Source organism: Scyliorhinus canicula, chromosome 2 (assembly GCF_902713615.1).
Source record: "Scyliorhinus canicula chromosome 2, sScyCan1.1, whole genome shotgun sequence".
Lineage (NCBI taxonomy): Eukaryota > Metazoa > Chordata > Chondrichthyes > Carcharhiniformes > Scyliorhinidae > Scyliorhinus > Scyliorhinus canicula.
In genome coordinates this window covers 79,663,916-79,681,962 of record NC_052147.1, presented here as the reverse complement: position 1 = coordinate 79,681,962, position 18,047 = coordinate 79,663,916, and the positions used below count along the sequence as shown (strand labels likewise).

Sequence of the window (18,047 nt, the reverse complement as noted above, 5' to 3'; positions counted from 1 at the left end):
TACATTATAGAGATGTTGAGCTAATCGATTAAAGCCACAGAGACAGGAGGGCTGTTTGACAGCACTGTACTAAGATGAAATTAGTCAGAGCTGAGCAGTGAGATGAGGAGGTTGCCAGTAGGTGCAACTCATTTGGGAGAATGAAGAGTATAAGGGACGGGAAGCATTGATCCCTGTATAATTAAGGAAGCCATGTTTTCACCATGTATCATAGGTATATAAGGGACAGTATATAAGGGACAGATAGACCGCTAAGGTTATTTCTATGTGAACTGAGCCATTGTCTAGTGTGACGAATACAATGCTAAATTATTATACTGTTCAGAAATCAGTCTAATTTCCTTTGAAGTGTTTGAGATGCATATGTTGTATTTGCAGTGTGAGAATGTGACAGAGTACAATTGATTTGTTACTAATGCAATGGGTAAAAAATTAATTAAAATTTTGAAACTGAAGAGATTGTTCCAATTTTGAACAACTATGTTGTAATATTCTCTTCATATAATTGAATAATCAAAAACAGCAAGAGCACTATTTCAGACCATTCCTAATGTTAACCATTTGGCACATTTAGGCTGGATTTTTGTAGAGTCGGGAGACTCCATGGACTTTAAAAAAAAGGCAGGACCTGATTCTGGAATTCCCCGCTCTCCCGGTTATCACCAGCTTGGGATAAGGGTGTGGGCTGGCGCAGGTCGTGAGCCCACACCCTGCATTCCTGACCTGACCAACCCCATTGTGAGGCATCTCATAGCCCCAGGAATTTCTGCAGAATCGTGGTTCACAGCCTCTCAGAGGAGTCATACACTCTGGAGACTAGAGTCTGGATGAGGGAACCCTGTGAAAGATTAAGTTCCAAAGCTCAGACCTATAGAACAGTACAGCACAGAACAGGCCCTTCGGCCCTCAATGTTGTGCCGAGCCATGATCACCCCACTTAAACCCACGTATCCACCCTATACCCGTAACCCAACAACCCCCCCCCTTAACCTTACTTTTATTAGGACACTACGGGCAATTTAGCATGGCCAATCCACCTAACCCGCACATCTTTGGACTGTGGGAGGAAACCGGAGCACCCGGAGGAAACCCACGCACACAGGGGGAGGACGTGCAGACTCCACACAGACAGTGACCCAGCGGGGAATCGAACCTGGGACCCTGGAGCTGTGAAGCATTTATGCTAACCACCATGCTACCCTGCTGCCCCTCCATGATACGCTATGCTAACCACCATGATACCCTATGCCAAGCTATGCCCCTCCACCCACCCCAAATTATCCCTTATACACTTCATGTCAACCTATGCACCTCCACCCCGCTACCCCATCAACCTATGGCACTTTTATGACGATTTACAGAACTAAATAGCCTTATAGTAATAATTATCATTGCCCACATATCACAGCCACTACATATCTCCTGCCCTGCCTTACTTCTTGTATGTTAGTTAATTTACTTTTCTTAACTAATTAATAATTAATAATTCTTATTACTACTATTAAGCTATACTACCACTAGAAAATCTTCTTAAGTCTAATAAAACCTTACAATTACTAATACATTACTTGGGGTCAACAGGAAAGATCCTTACCAATTAATTACGTATCCTTTCCCTGTGTCGGTATGTTTTGTTTGTCTCATAATGCGGTTATTCCATATTGAAGCCATGCTCTGCCCCTGGCTGTTTTACACAGTGTCATGCTGTGTTCTCTCCCCCACATCCTCACCCTCTCCCCAGATCCCTCACCCTTTTCCCTCACCCTCCCTCCTTTCCTCTCCCCACCTTCTCTCCACCTCCTCTACTCTCTGTCTCCCCTTCCCCGACTCCCTCTTTCTTGCTCCCTCTCCCTCTTCCTCCATATCCCCACTCCATCTCTCCCTCCCCTCCCCCTCCCACGCGTTCTCTGTCATAGTCCCCTCCTTTATTTTTTAAAATGGTGTTGCACTCTCCTCTCACTGTTTTAAATGGTATCACACTTTTCTCTTAGTTTGAAATAGTGTCACTCTCTCTATGTTTTTAAAACATTTATGGGATATTGACATTGCTGGCTAGACCAGCGTTTATTGCCCAACCCCGTTTGCCCTTGAGAAGGTGGTGGTGAGTTGTCTTCTTGAACTGCTGCAGTATAGGTGGTGTAGGTACAGCCAGGGTGCTGTTAGTGATGGCGTTCCCAGATTCTAGACTAACTATATATTCCCAAGTCAGGATAGTGAGTGGCTTGGAAGGGAAATTCCAGGTGGTGGTGTCCCCAAGTATCTGCTGCCCTTGACCTTCTCGATGGTAGTGGTCATGGATTAGGAAGGAGCTGTAAAAGGAACCTTGTTGAGTTGCCACATTGCAGCTTGTATATGACACTGAAATGAAATGAAATGAAAATCGCTTATTGTCACGAGTAAGCTTCAATTAAGTTACTGTGAAAAGCCCCTAGTCGCCACATTCCGGCGCCTGTTCTGGGAGGCTGGTACGGGAATTGAACCATGCTGCTGGCCTGCCTTGGTCTGCTTTAAAAGTCAGCGATTTAGCCCAGTGTGCTAAACCAGCCGCACTGTATGTGGGTGATGGAAACAGTGAATATTTAAAGTGGTTGATAGCGTGCCGAGCAAGAGGGTTGCTTTGTCCTGATCTGTGTTGAGCATCTTGAGTGTTATTGCAGCCATACTCATCTAGACAAGTTGAGAGTATTCCATCACACTCCTGACCTGTGTCTACTGGACAGCCTTTGGGGAGTCATGAGGTGCCCCGTGGATGTCAGTTTTGAGTTGCTAGAGTTGTTCTGAATCTATCCTATTTAGCAGCACAATGGAGGCATCCTCAATGTGAAGGTGGGGCTTTTTCACCACAAGGTGGCCATTTCTACTTATCGTGCCATCTATAGATGCACCTGTGACCTGTGACAGGTAGATTAGTAAGGGTGAGGTCAAATAGGTTTTTTTCCTCTTGTTTCCTTTAACCCCATCCACAGGCCCAGTCTGACAGCCATGTCCTTAAAAAGTCAACCAGTTCAGTCAGTAGTGGTGCTTCTGAGGCACCCTTGGTGATGGACATTGACATACCCCACCCAGAGTACATTCTATATCCTTGCTATTCTCAGTTCCTCCAAGTGGTGTACAACATGCGCAAGTACTACTTCAACTGGGGGATGGCTGTAGGTGATAATCAGCAGAAGCTATCCTTTCCCATGTTTCACCTGTGCATGAGACTTAATGGGGTCTTGAGTAAACGTTGAGAATTCCCAGGGTAACTCCCTACCAACTGTAAACCACTTGCTGCCGCTTCTGCTGGGTCTGTCCTGCTGATGTGTCAGGATATGCTTGGGGATGGTGATGGAGGGGCCTGGGTCACTGACAGCAAGGTATTACTCCATGATTTATGACTTTGTCAGGGTGTTGCTTGGCTAGTCTGTGGGACAGCTCTCCCAAGTTTGGCACAAGCCAAAATAAGGAGGACTTTGCAAGATCAACAGGTTTGAGTTTGCAGTTATCGTTTTGTTGCCTCAGTCGATGCCAGTGGTCCATTCTGTTTTATTCCTTTTCAACTTTTCTGTAGTGGTGGCTTTATTAGAAAGGAGGTGCTGTCGTTTCTGATGCTGCCACCCCTAGTGCTGCAGGATAAGCTTCTGTACGAGGATGAAATTGGAAAAGGTAGGGTGGCGGACATGGATGGGGAACTGATGAACAGGGAGAGTGCTCCCATGGAGGAGGTCAGACGCAAGTAGGAGGAGGACTTGGGAGGGGCGTTGGGGACCGGAGTGTGGAGAGAAACTCTTCAGAGTGTGCATGCATCCTTGTCATGTGCTAGGCTAAGTTTTATCCAATTTAAGGTCGTGCATAGAGCCAACATGACGGTGTCCAGGATGAGTCAGTTCTTTCTGGGTGTGGAAGATTGGTTTGAGTGGCGAACAATCAACACATGTTTTAGGCAGTCCGTGGTTGAGGGAGTTTTGGAAAGGATTTACGGATGTAATGTCAAGGACTTTGGGGGTGGAGGTAGCTCCGAGTCTGGAGGTGGCAATATTTGGAGTGTCGGAGGATCCGGAAGTACAAGTGGGGAGAGAGGTCAACTTCTTGGCCTTTGCCTCCCTGATAGCCCAGTGACAGGATTTGGAGGCGCCAAAGGCAGGAGTATGGGTGAGCGATTTGACAGAGTTCCTGCATTTGGAAAAGATAAAGTTTGCCATTCAAGGGGCAGAGGAAGGGTTCGCCTTGAGGTGGAAGCTGTTTATTGACTTTTTAAAGGGGTATTGAGTCATCAGCAGGGAGGGTAGGTGGTTGTTTATTTTTTGTTTGGGGAGGGTTCAGTTGGAAAAGGGAGGAAGATACCAGGGTGGCAGAGAGTTGAATGGGGGTTAATGTCGGTGGTTGAAAGGGTGCAGAGTGGGGGAGCTTTGTTACCTGTTGCCAGGGTTGGCTATTGTATTTTGTGATTATGTATATATTTAAAATGCCTTCAATAAAATATTTTTCAAAACAAAACTTTCCTATAGTGGTTTGGCACAACTGAGTAGCTTGCTGGGCCTTTTCAGAGGGCAGTTAGAAACAACATTGTGTGTGTAGGGAGTCAAATCAAGGCCAGGCTCATTAAAGATGCAGATTTTCCTCCTTAAGTGAACCAGAGAGAATCTTTTATGAGAGAATCTGATAGTTTTATAACCATTATTACTTGGCCTAGCATTTCTTTCACTAATCCAGAATTATTAATCAATTGAATTTAACCTCCACCAGCTGTTGTCATAGGATGTAGGCCTGTGTCACCAGAGCATTATTCTGGACTTCTGCATTATTATGCCACCGTTCCCAGAAATTAAGAGCAAGAAAGTAATACAGGTTGATTAATTACTTATTGAATGGTTTTGTCTTGATTCTTCCATTGGATTATTGGGCCCAATTCCAAAGTGTCAATAGAACTGACTATGAATGAATTTTACATTATTTGTGCACAGGCAAGTGGTGTTTTGTTGCCTGATACACTGAACCTACTATATATACACTGCTGATAATGATGTGAAAAAAGAACCTCCTGCCATAGAATAAAGGATATGTTAACAGGTCATTTAGAAAATGATGGTAGAATTGGGCAGCGTCAACATAAATTTATGAAAGGCAAATCATGTTTAACAACCAGTTGGAGGTTTTGGGGATGTAACTAGCAGAATAGATAAAGAGGAACTGGTGGATGTGGAACATTTAGATTTTCAGAACATTTATGATAAGGTCCCACCCATAGAGGTTAGTAAACTAGCAATAGATTGAGGGGAATATACTGGCATGGATTGGGAACTGGTTCTCTTCAAGAGGATCTGGAGAGGTTAAATGAGTGGGCAGAAATTTGGCAGCTAGAACACGGTGAAGAAATGCGACGTTATCCACTTTGGTAGGAAAAACAGAAATATTTAATATTTCTTAAATGGCGAGGCTCAGGAGTGTTCAGTTTCAAAGGGACTTGTATTACGATCCCAAACCACACGTCAACAGTGGCTAGGATACTTGATGGAAACACCTAAATTTTATTTTATTTTTTAAGACTGTGTGGAAAGTTCGATTCGCTCCAGGAGTGATTGCATGAAAAAATAGGGCTTGGTTATTATAAAACAAAACATTTTAATTCCCCACCCCAAGAAGAACAGCTGAGATGTACACCTTAAAATTACTATTCAATTTCCCATTAAACACCAAGAAAATACGCACACAGCTCCCAATCCACCTTAAACAAGCAAGGTCTAAAGTGATACTTGCTTCACAAAGCAGATTTTAGCTCTTGTGAGAACCCCTTCAGACTTTAGCCGAATCTATTCAAATGGCTGCTTTGCTTCAGTTGTTTCAATCTTTTCCTTGTCTCCAGATAAGGCTGCTCTGTGTTTAAATTTTGGGCGCGATTCTACAGACACTCTGCGCCCGAAAAGCAGCTCCATGAAGCACAACGTGGATGATAGAAACTGGGAGATTCCGTTCCCGGAATCTACCCGGATCGCAATGCCTCACAAGATTTAATGCGAGACGTTGTGCTGTAAATCCTGCTCATTGTGGGCGAGATCAATTTTTTAGAAAATCTGCATATTAAAGCAAGGCAGCTAGTCTCACTTTAATGTGTAGATTCCCGAGGTACCCCAGGGGTTGGATCTACCTCCTTCACTTCGGAGACCTCAGGCTAGTGCTAATCTTGGTCTCCCAGGCGATCGGACGCCCCCGGGTGCATGCCGTCTGGGCAGGTCAACCAAAGGAGAATCCTGCCCAGGACCTCTGCAGACAAGTTGCAAATCATTAACTCTCCAGGAACTTTTCCAGTCCTCCCATATTGATCCGAGGCTTTTGACCCTTAAATTGCCCACTACGTTTATAATCCAATTTCCTAAAATCTTCGTCACACTTGGGTGAACTTGTTCATGAGTTACTAAAAGCTAACATGCAAGCAGTTAAATAGGCAAATGTATATTCATCATTATTGCTTGAGGATTTAAGTATAGGAGTAAAGATGTCTTACTGCAATTATATAGAGCCTTGGTGAGACCGTCCATCGCGTATTGTGTGCAGTTCTGGTCTCCTTGTGGAAGGAAAGATATACTTGCCACTGAGGGAGTGCAATGAAGGTTCACTAAATTAATTCCTGGGATGGTGGGCATGTCCTATGAGGAAAGAATAAATCGACTGGGCCTTTATCCTCCAGAGTTCAGAAGAATGAGAGGTGATCTCATTCAAGCATACAAAATTCATACATGACTCAACATGATAGATGCTGGAAGGATGTTTCCCTTGTCTGGGAGGCTCGAGATCAGAGGACACAGTCTCAGAATAAGGGACAAGTCATTTAGGACTGATAGAAGGAGGAATTTCTTCACTCAGAGAGTGATGAATTTTTCTAATTCTGTATCCCAGAAGGTAATGGAGACTCAGTTGTTAAACATGTTCAAGACTGAGATTGATATATTTCTATATATTAAAAACATCAAGTCAGAGTCAGCATGGATTTATGAAGGGAAAATCATCCTTGACAAATCTGTACACTCGACAAGGGGGAGCCAGTCAATGTGGCATATTTAGAACGCGCTTGACAAAGTCCCGCATGAGAGATTATTGTGCAAGATTAAAGTGCATGGGGTTGGGGGAAGTATATAGAGGTGAATAGAAAACTGGTTGGTAGAGAGGAAACAAAGAGTAGGGATTAATTAGTCCTTTTCAAATTGGCAGGCAGTAACTAGTGGGGTACCATAGGAATCGATGCTGGGACCCCAGCTATTCACAATATATATATTAATGATTTGGATGAGGGAAATAAAATGTAACATCTCAAAGTTTGCAGATGATACCAAGTTTGGTGGGAGGGTGAATTGTGATGAGGATGCAGGGATCCCACAGCATGATCTGGACAGGTTGGGAAAATGGGAAAATCGATGGCAGATGCAGTAAAATTTGGATAAGTGTAAGATTATTTATTTTGGAAGCAAAAACAGGAAGGCAGATGTCTACCTGAATGGTTGTAAATTGGGAGGGAGGAGTGTGCAGCGGAACTTGGGTGTCCCTGTCCACCAGTTGCTGAAAGTAAGCATGCAGCTGCAGCAGGCGGTAAAGAAGGCTAATGGCATGTTGGCCTTCATTGCGAGAGGTTTCGAGTATAGAAGCAGGGATGTGTTGCTGCAATTATACAGCGCCTTGGTGAGGCCAGACCTGGAGTATTGTGTGCAGTTTTGGTCTCCTTCTATGAGGAAGCATGTTCTTGCTCTCGAGGGAGTGCAGCAAAGGTTTATCACACTAATTTCAGGGATGGCGGGACTGGCATATGAGGAGAGATTGACTAGGTTGGGATTGTTCTCACTTGAGTTCAGAAGAATGAAGGGGGATCTCATAGAGACTAGCGAAAAAGACAGGGTAGATGCAGGGAAGATGTTACCAATGATGGGTGTGTTCAGAACCAGTGGGTCACAGTCTGAGGATTCAGGGTAAACCATTTTGGACAGATATAAGGCGACATTTCTTCACACAAAGAGTGGTGAGCCTGTGGAATTCATTACCACAGGAAGTAGTTGATGCTAAAACTTGTGAATATATTCAAGAGGCAGCTCGATATAGCACTTGGGGAGAATGGGATCAAAGGCTATGGGGAGAAAGCAGGATCAGGCTATTGAGTTGAATGAAAAGCCATGATCGTGATGAATGGCAGAGCAGGCTCGAAGGGTAAAAAGGCCTCCACCTGCTCCTATCTTCTATGTATCTATGTATCAAGGGAAACGGGGATGGTACAAGAAAATGGTGTTGGAGCCAAATATCAGCCATTGAATGTTGGAGCAGGCTCAAAGGGCCGAATGGCCTAATTTTTCTCCTATTTCTGAGGTTCTAATGTTCTTAAATGGGTTCAGAAATGTTTAAAATAGATAGTTCCACCATAATGCGTTATCTGAATCAGGAAAATTCTGCTCCATTTATGTCCATCTATAAAAATGTGTTTTGCAGATGCTATTTGCTGTCTAATGGAAGATATTTAAAAGGGTTGATATTTAGGTTTCAAAAAAAGATAAACTACAGATTATTTTTGTTTCTTTTGGCTTTTTTACATTCATTTTTCTTGCTGTACTGGCTTGACTTTTGTAATTTCTATCAGGATGCTCTCTCTTACCTGTAGATGTTTTCCAAGTGCAGTTCAAGGTAGCAGTTCTGATTGATGATGCTTGCATGATTGCTAGTTTTGAAAAGGGATCTGAGGAGGGATGTTGCATTTGCACATTGAGGCACTCATTCCACACTTGCAATTATCCAACCACCCTCATGTACAGACTAAGTAAGCTTAAATGCACTTACCTTGATCAGAGGAAATCTGCTGTAAAGGGCACAGTTCCTCATGATGCAGAGAAATATGGCAGAACTCTCCGTTCCTGAGACTAAGTATTGACGCCTGGGCAGAATTTGTGTTGACGTCTACGACAGCAAAACTGCCGCTGTCTCTGGATCGATTCAATGACCGTTAAGAGCCAGCACTGGTGCCACATGGAGCACAATCGATTCCAATGAAAAACGGTGCAGGATTCGCTGGTTTGCGATTGACACTCAGGAGAATGACAAACTACAGCCACAGAAAAACACTTCCACATACACCATCCCAGCCAACATGATGGCAGCGAGGAGAGCACTGCCCTGTTTCACGCTCTAGTGTCGAAATACCAGATCAGTTCCAGGGTTTGTTTGCACTGAGTGCTGAATTTGGTGCATTTGAGTGCTACAGTGAGAGTTTGGTGACTGAGGGAGTATAAGGGTTAATTTTTATCTAAAGTCTAGTCTTTCTTTTATTTAGTTAATTAACTTAAAAGTTGCTGTTTGGTTTCGAAGAAGGTGAATTTTCAATCAGCTTTAAACAAAGGGTCTACTTGTATGTACTTGCAGCTGGAGCTTGTTAATTAGTTAATTGGATTAGGCCAGTTTCCAGAGGCTAGAGTCACAGTATAAAAGTGATCCAGCTACAGTGCAGACTTTGTTTGCACCGAGTGCTGAATATGGTACATTTGAGTGCTATAGTGAGAGTTTGGTGACTGAGGGAGTGCTGAATTTGGGTGCATTTGAGTGCTATAATGAGAGTTTGGTGACTGAGGGAGTGCTGAATTTGGGTGCATTTGAGTGCTATAGTGAGAGTTTGGTGACTGAGGGAGTGCTGAATTTGGGTGCATTTGAGTGCTATAATGAGAGTTTGGTGACTGAGGGAGTGCTGAATTTGGGTGCATTTGAGTGCTATAGTGAGAGTTTGGTGACTGAGGGAGTGCTGAATTTGGGTGCATTTGAATGCTATAGTGAGAGTTTGGTGACTGAGGGAGTTAGGTGAGGAGGGAGCAAGGTGCTCCTTTCATTTCAGTTCTGCAAAGAGCGAGAAGGGAGCCAGGAATTTACAGAGAGTTCAGCTAACTGGGAGCAGAGTCGGAGGGCGGAGGTCCAGTGAGTCAACAGGGCAGCTATATTCAGTAAGGTAAGCGGGGATGGAGGCTAGGGAAGTTGCATGCTCCTCCTGTAGGATGTGGGTGGTTAGGGATACCACCGGTGTCCCCGCTGACTATACCTGCGGGAAGTGCGCCCAACTTTAGCCCCTCAGAGACCGTGCTAGGGAACTGGAGCTGGATGAACTTCGGATCATCCGGGAGGCAGAGGGGGTTATAGAGAAGAGTTACAGGGAGGTAACCACACCCAAGGTACAGGACAAGTGCAGCTGGGTTACAGTCAGGGGAAAGAAAACGAACAGGCAGACAGTGCAGGGATCCATCGTGGCCGTTCCCCTACAAAAAAGTATACTGTTTTGGATGCTGTTGTGGGGGCTGACCTACCGGGGGAAGGCCCTAGCGGCCAGGTCTCTGGCACTGAGTCTGTCTCTGGGGCTCAGAAGGGAAGGGGGGTGAATAGAAAAGCAATAGTAATAGGAGATTCAATGGTTAGGGGAATAGATAGGAGATTCTGTGGTCGCGAGCGAGACTCCCGGAAGGTATGTTGCTTCCCGGGTGCCAGGGCCAGGAATGTCTCGGATTGTGTCTTCAAGAGGGGGAGGGTGAGCAGCCAGAAGTCGTGGTGCACATTGGTACCAATGACGTAGGTAGGAAAAGGGGTGTGGAGGTAATAAACGAGTTTAGGGAGTTAGGCTGGAAGTTAAAAGTCAGGACAGACAGAGTTGTCATCTCTGGTTTGTTGCCGGTGACACATGATTGCGAGGCTAGGAATAGGGAGAGAGTGCAGTTGGACACGTGGCTGCAGGAATGGTGTAGGAGGGAGGGCTTCAGGTATTTGGATAATTGGAGCGCATTCTGGGGAAGGTGGAATCTGTACAAGCAGGACGGGTTGCATCTGAACCAGAGGGGTACCAATATCCTGGGGGGGAGGTTTTCTAGTAGTCTTTGGGAGGGTTTAAACTAATTTGGCAGGGGCACGGGAACCGGATTTGCAGTCCAGCAACTAAGGTAGCCAATATTCAGGACGCCAAAGCGTGTAGTGAGGTAATGGGGAAGGAAACACTGACAAACAAGAGTACTTGCAGGCACGGAGATGGGTTGGAGTGTGTATACTTCAGTGCAGGCAACATCAGGAATAAGGTGGGTGAACTTAAGGCATGGATCGGTACTTGGGACTACGATGTGGTGGCCATGGAAACTTGGATAGAAGAGGGGCAGAAATGGTTGTTGGAGGTCCCTGGTTATAGATGTTTCAATAAGATTAGGGAGGGTGGTAAAAGAGGTGGGGGGGGGGGGGTGGCATTGTTAATTAGAGATAGTATAACAGCTGCAGAAAGGCAGCTCGAGGATGATCTGCCTACTAAAGTAGTATGGGTTGAAGTCAGAAATAGGAAAGGAGCAGTCACCTTCTTGGGAGTTTTCTATAGGCCCCTCAATAGCAGCAGAGATGTGGAGGAACAGATTGGGAAACAGATTTTGGAAAGGTGCAGAAGTCACAGTGTTGTAGTCATGGGTGACTTTAACTTCCCAAACATTGAGTGGAAACGCTTTAGCTCAAATAGTATAGATGGGGTGCTGTTTGTGCAGTATGTCCAGGAAGCTTTTCTAACACAGTATATAGATTGTCTGACCAGAGGGGAGGCCATATTGGATTTGTTACTTGGTAATGAACCAGGGCAAGTGATAGATTTGTTATTTGGGGAGCATTTTGGAGATAGTGATCACAATTCTGTGACTTTCACTTTAGTAATGGAGAGGGATAGGTGCATACAACAGGGCAAGGTTTACAATTGGGGGAAGGGTAAATACAGTGCTGTCAGACAAGAATTGAAGTGCATAATTTGGGAACATAGGCTGTCAGGGAAGGACACAAGTGAAATGTGGAACTTGTTCAAGGAACAGATACTACATGTCCTTGATATGTATGTCCCTGTCAGGCAGGGAAGAGATGGTTGAGTGAGGGAACCAATGTTGACAAGAGAGGTTGAATGTATTGTTTAGAGGAAGAAGGAGACTTACGTAAGGCTGAGGAAACAAGGTTCAGATGGGGCCCTGGAGAGATACAACATAGCCAGGAAGGAACTGAAGAAAGGGATTAGGAGAACTAAGCGAGGGCATGAAAAATCTTTGGCAGGTATGATCAAGGAAAACCCCAAGGTGTAAAACAGACTCGTAAGTTCGAGGAGATACTTGTTAGGAAGGAAGATGTGTTGGGCATTTTGAAAAACTTGAGGATAGACAAGTCCCCTGGGCCTGATGGGATATATCCAAGGATTCTATGGGAAGCAAGAGATGAAATTGCAGAGCCGTTGGCAATGATCTTTTCGTCCTCACTGTCAACAGGGGTGGTACCAAGGGATTGGACAGTGGCGAATGTCGTGCCCCTGTTCAAAAAAGGGAATAGGGATAACCCTGGGAATTATAGGCCAGTTAGTCTTACTTCGGTGGTAGGCAAAGTAATGGAAAGGGTACTGAGGAATAGGATTTCTGAGCATCTGGAAAGACACTGCTTGATTAGGGATAGTCAGCACGGATTTGTGAGGGGTAGGTCTTGCCTTACAAGTCTTGTTGATTTCTTTGAGGAGGTGACCAAGCATGTGGATGAAGGTAAAGCAGTGGATGTAGTGTACATGGATTTTAGTAAGGCATTTGATAAGGTTCCCCATGGTAGGCTTATGCAGAAAGTAAGAAGGCATGGGATAGTGGGAAATTTGGCCAGTTGGATAACGAGCTGGCCACCCGATAGAAGTCAGAGAGTGGTGGTGGATGGCAAATATTCAGCCTGGAGCCCAGTTACCAGTGGCGTGCTGCAGGGATCAGTTCTAGGTCCTCTGTTGTTTGTGATTTTCATTAATGACTTGGATGAGGGAGTTGAAGGGTGGATTAGTAAATTTGCAGACGATACGAAGATTGGTGGAGTTGTGGATAGTGAGGAGGGCTGTTGTCGGCTGCAAAGAGACATAGATAGGATGCAAAGCTGGGCTGATAAGTGGCAGATGGAGTTTAACCCTAAAAAGTGTCCATTTTGGAAGGACAAATATAAATGCGGAATACTGGGTTAACGGTAGGGTTCTTGGCAATGTGGAGGAGCAGAGAGATCTTGGGGTCTATGTTCATAGATCTTTGAAAGTTGCCACTCAAGTGGATAGAGCTGTGAAGAAGGCCTATGGTGTGCTAGCGTTAATTAACAGAGGGATTGAATTTAAGAGCCGTGACGTGATGATGCAGCTGTACAAACCTTGGTAAGGCCACATTTGGAGTACTGTGTGCAGTTCTGGTCGCCTCATTTTAGGAAGGATGTGGAAGCTTTGGAAAAGGTGCAAAGGAGATTTACCAGTATGTTGCCTGGAATGGAGAGTATGTCTTATGAGGAAAGATTGAGGGTGCTAGGCCTTTTCTCATTAGAACGGAGAAGGATGAGGGGCGACTTGATAGAGGTTTATAAGATGATCAGGGGAATAGAGTAGACAATCAGAGACTTTTTTCCCCAGGTGGAACAAACCATTACAAGGGGACATAAATTTAAGGTGAATGGTGGAAGATATAGGGGTGATGTCAGAGGTAGGTTCTTTACCCAGAGAGTAATGGGGGCATGCAATGCACTGCCTGTGGAAGTAGCTGAGTCGGAAACATTAGGGACCTTCAAGCGGCTATTGGATAGGTACATGGATTACGGTAGAACGATGGAGTGTAGATTCATTTATTCTTAAGGGCAGCACGGTAGCATTGTGGTTAGCACAATTGCTTCACAGGTCCAGGGTCCCAGGTTTGATTCCGGCTTGGGTCACTGTCTGTGCGGAGTCTGCACATCCTCCCCGTATGTGCGTGGGTTTCCTCCGGGTGCTCCGGTTTTCTCCCACAGTCACAAAGATGTGCAGGTTAGGTGGATTGGCCATGCTAAATTGCCCTTAGTGTCCAAAATTTCCCTTAGTGTTGGGTGGGGTTACTGGGTTATGGGGATAGGGTGGAGGTGTTGACCTTGGGTAGGGTGCTCTTTCCAAGAGCCGGTGCAGACTCGATGGGCCGAATGGCCTCCTTCTGCACTGTAAATTCTATGATAATCTATGATTAATCTGGGACAAAGGCTCAGCACAACATCATGGGCCGAAGGGCCTGTTCTGTGCTTTATTTTTCTATGTTCTATGTAAATACGGTTTTGGCAGTGGCAATATCGCCACTGTCTTGAACTTCTACTCAGATGGTTTCTTTAAAGCAATAAGCAGATGGCATTTGGAGAATCTTACTGATGCATCAAGCAAATGAACAAAATGCCATACTTGTCAAAGCAAAGGCCTTTGTCAGTTTCTCCATGGAAAATAGCCAACTACAGAAAAGGACTCTGCACTTAGTCAAGAAACATATTTCCCAAATGTTAATCATTTCTGATAACTATGTAGCTATCCTGGTTATGACCTCCAAACTCATTACTTTCCTGAACAAGAATGGTTTCTACTCTGATGAATGCAAAGCTAGTCAGCAACCACCAAGAATTTGAGTGAATAATCTTTATTAGTGTCACAAGTTCCCCTTACATTAACACTGCAATGAAGTTACTGTGAAAATCCCCTAGTTACCGTACTACGGCATCTGTTTGGGTATACTGAGGGAGAATTCTTTCGGGACTTGTGGGAGGAAACCGGAGCACTCGGAGCAAATCCACACAGACATGGGGAGTACGTGCAGTCTTCGCACAGACAGTGACTCAAGGGGGAATTGAAGCAGGGTCCCTGGAGCTGTGCAGCAATAGTGCTAACTTCTGTGCTAACCTGCTGCCCATAATGGTAACATAAACAGTTTTATTTTTTGTGCCAACCAATGCTGCCTTCATTATTTGAAAGTCCAGGAAAACGGGAGCAATTTAACTAAATGGGAACAAAGTCCCATAGCAAACGCGTTTAGCTGCGTGTTTCCTGATGCTCGCAGCACTGAGAAATACCCCGCTATTTAATGTGTTTCTGGTTAGATAGAGGGCCTCAGTGGGAACGCGGACCACTGCCGCCTTTACCAGGCAATCGCCTCCTCCACCCATTCTTTAAGCGATACCGTCATCTCCCTCCGAAGCATCTCCAAAACGCTTGGCAGAGGAGCCTTTCAAACTCCATCAACAGCACCTCGGTAAGAGATTCCACCGTGAGGGGAGTGGCCCCACCCGACCCCCCAACCCCCGCCATCTATCTTCCTGCAGAACCCTAAGCAACACTCGTTGGCAGACATTTGCTCGCCCCCTTCTTCCCAGCACCTTTCTTCTGGGGCTTTGACATTGCTTGATCTCCTTATGACTTTCCACATCAATTAATTCAGAAACTACCCCCGAAACCGGGCATAGAAGTCCAGAAACCAGAGACTCCAGCAGGAGCCACCTGTGGAGTATTTGCATCATTTTCTGTTTTTATTACAAAATTATGATTACCTGTTCACACCTTTGCCCCAAAATTCTATTGACCTTTTTTGTGGCTTTATCCAGCAATCAGTTATTTCTTCAAAACAATCAATAACTTAAGTGCTAGCTGTACAAAGCTATTCATTATTCACTATTCATTGTGTTATTCCCTGTAGAGCCCCATTGTTGCTGGGAATACACGTTGCATGGATGTTCATGTTAAATTACAAAGGATTAACATGCAGTTTTATCCTTCGTTTTCGTTCCATGCGCTTACCCCAGGTAAATTGCCATGCATCTTTGAAATGTTGCTGTTTCTAAGTTGTCAGAAAAAATATGGGTGTGATTTAGCTAAATTGGAAAAAAGTCACAGAGTCGAGAAACACAACACTATCGAACGACACCCTTGTTAGATAGGGGCCTCAGCGGAGAATGCCCGACTGAGGCAGGACATAGCCCCATTTTCTACACTGAAGAGCTCCACTCACTGGAACTCCACAGTGTAGCGAGATACAGGAACGCCATTTTCAAATGGCGACCCTGTCGGGAGCCACTGATGCAACCACTCCCCAAGCCTCAACTCATTACTGGGGCCCCCCTAGCACTCGCGCAGACCACCCCTGTCCCGAACGTCACCGCGTGAAAAATACCAGCCTGGCACCTGGGCAGTGCTAACCTGGTACCCTGGTAGTGTCCCTGCCAACTGGCTGTGTGTGTCAAATGGGCACCTTGGAAGTGCCAGGATGGCACCTGGAGGTTGGCTCGGCCTCCAATGCCCTGGGAGACCCCCACGAGTGCCGTTCCATCTGGTCCCTGTTTGTGGAGACCAGTAATGAATGTTGCTCGCTCGAGATCTCCGAGGCAAAGGGGATAGATGCCAATTCCTCTGGAAACTGCATATCAGAGTGTGGCTAACTGTTTCGCTCTAATATTTAGATTTGCTAAAAAGTGACCCCACAAACAATGGGCAAGATGTACATCGCAACATCTCCCGAGATCGCGTTAGATCTCGTGAAATGTTGCAAGCTGGGTAGATCCCGGGAGCAGAGGTCTCTCAGCTTCTATCAGCCATGTAGCGCCACAGCGTGCTGCTTTTCGGGCACAGCGTGGCCGTTCAATCGTGCCCACAGTTTTATTCCAGATATTATCCAGCTTCCATCTGAATCTTATTTACCAGCATGTTTTGTTCCTGGTTACCTTATTAAAGGAAACGATGACATACTTATTTTAAAATCTCTAACTCTGCTCATGTTTGCTTTGTGTAGCTAAAAATTCACTAAAATATGTTAAATTAAAATAAGCAATATTTGTTATCAAGATGAGATACAACTCAGAATATGCTGTTATATTCACGAGACATAGGCCAGAGTTGTGGTCCAATCGGACAAAACTTTATTCATTCTTCAACGTGACATGCTGGTATCACTTCTTTCTCTACAATGCCTACAACTTTTATAACTCCTTTCAGAGGCAGGGCTGTGAGTGTCAGTTCCTCATACGGATTGATTGTAATATGCTGCAGTTACCCCACTGACTGGGTTTATGCCCCACTGACTGGGTTTATGCCCCACTGACTGGGTTTATCCCCCACTGACTGGGTTTATGCCCCACTGACTGGGTTTATCCCCCACTGACCGGGTTTATGCCCCACTGACTGGGTTTATGCCCCACTGACTGGCGTTATCCCCCACTGACTGGGTTCATCCCCCACTGACTGGGTTTATGCCCCACTGACTGGGTTTATGCCCCACTGACTGGGCTTATGCCCCACTGACTGGGTTTATGGCCCACTGACTGGGTTTATGTCCCACTGACTAGGTTTGTGTCCCACTGACTGGGTTTATGCCCCACTGACTGGGTTTATGCCCCACTGACTGGGTTTATGCCCCACTGATTGGGTTTATGTCCCACTGACTGGGTTTATGCCCCACTGACTGGGTTTATCCCCCACTGACTGGGTTTATGCCCCACTGACTGGGTTTATGCCCCACTGACTGTGTTTATCCCCCACTGACTGGGTTTATGCCCCACTGACTGGGTTTATCCCCCACTGACTGGGTTTATCCCCCACAAACTGAGTTTATCCCCCACTGACTGAGTTTATGCCGCACTGACTGGGTTTATCCCCCACTGACTGGGTTTTTCCCCCACTGACTGGGTTTATGTGGCACTGACTGGGTTTATGCCCCACTGACTGGATTTATGTGGCACTGACTGGGTTTATGCCCCACTGACTGGATATATGCCCCACTGACTGAATTTATGCCCCACTGACTGGGTTTATCCCCCACTGACTGGGTTTATCCCCCACTGACTGGGTTTATGCCCCACTGACTGGGTTTATCCCCCACTGACTGGGTTTCTCCGCCACTGACTGGGTTTATGCCCCACTGACTGGGTTTATGTCCCACTGACTGGATTTATCCCCCACTGACTGGGTTTATGTCCCACTGACTGGGTTTATGCCCCACTGACTGGGTTTATGTCCCACTGACTGGATTTATCCCCCACTGACTGGGTTTATGTCCCACTGACTGGGTTTATGCCCCACTGACTGGGTTTATGTCCCACTGACTGGGTTTATGTGGCACTGACTGGGTTTTTCCCCCACTGACTGAGTTTATGTCCCACTGACTGGGTTTATGCCCCACTGACTGGGTTTATGTCCCACTGACTGGGTTTATGCCCCACTGACTGGGTTTATGTGGCACTGTCTGGGTTTATGCCCCATTGACTGGGTTTATGTGGCATTGTCT

At 45.6% G+C, this 18,047-nt stretch overlaps 1 protein-coding gene across 7 annotated transcripts in view; it reads left to right on the top strand.

Moving 5' to 3' along the window:
- The window catches only part of LOC119955159 (neuronal PAS domain-containing protein 3), a 1,584,282-nt gene that overhangs the window by 588,089 nt on the left and 978,146 nt on the right, over positions 1–18,047 (top strand). The window lies entirely within an intron of this gene.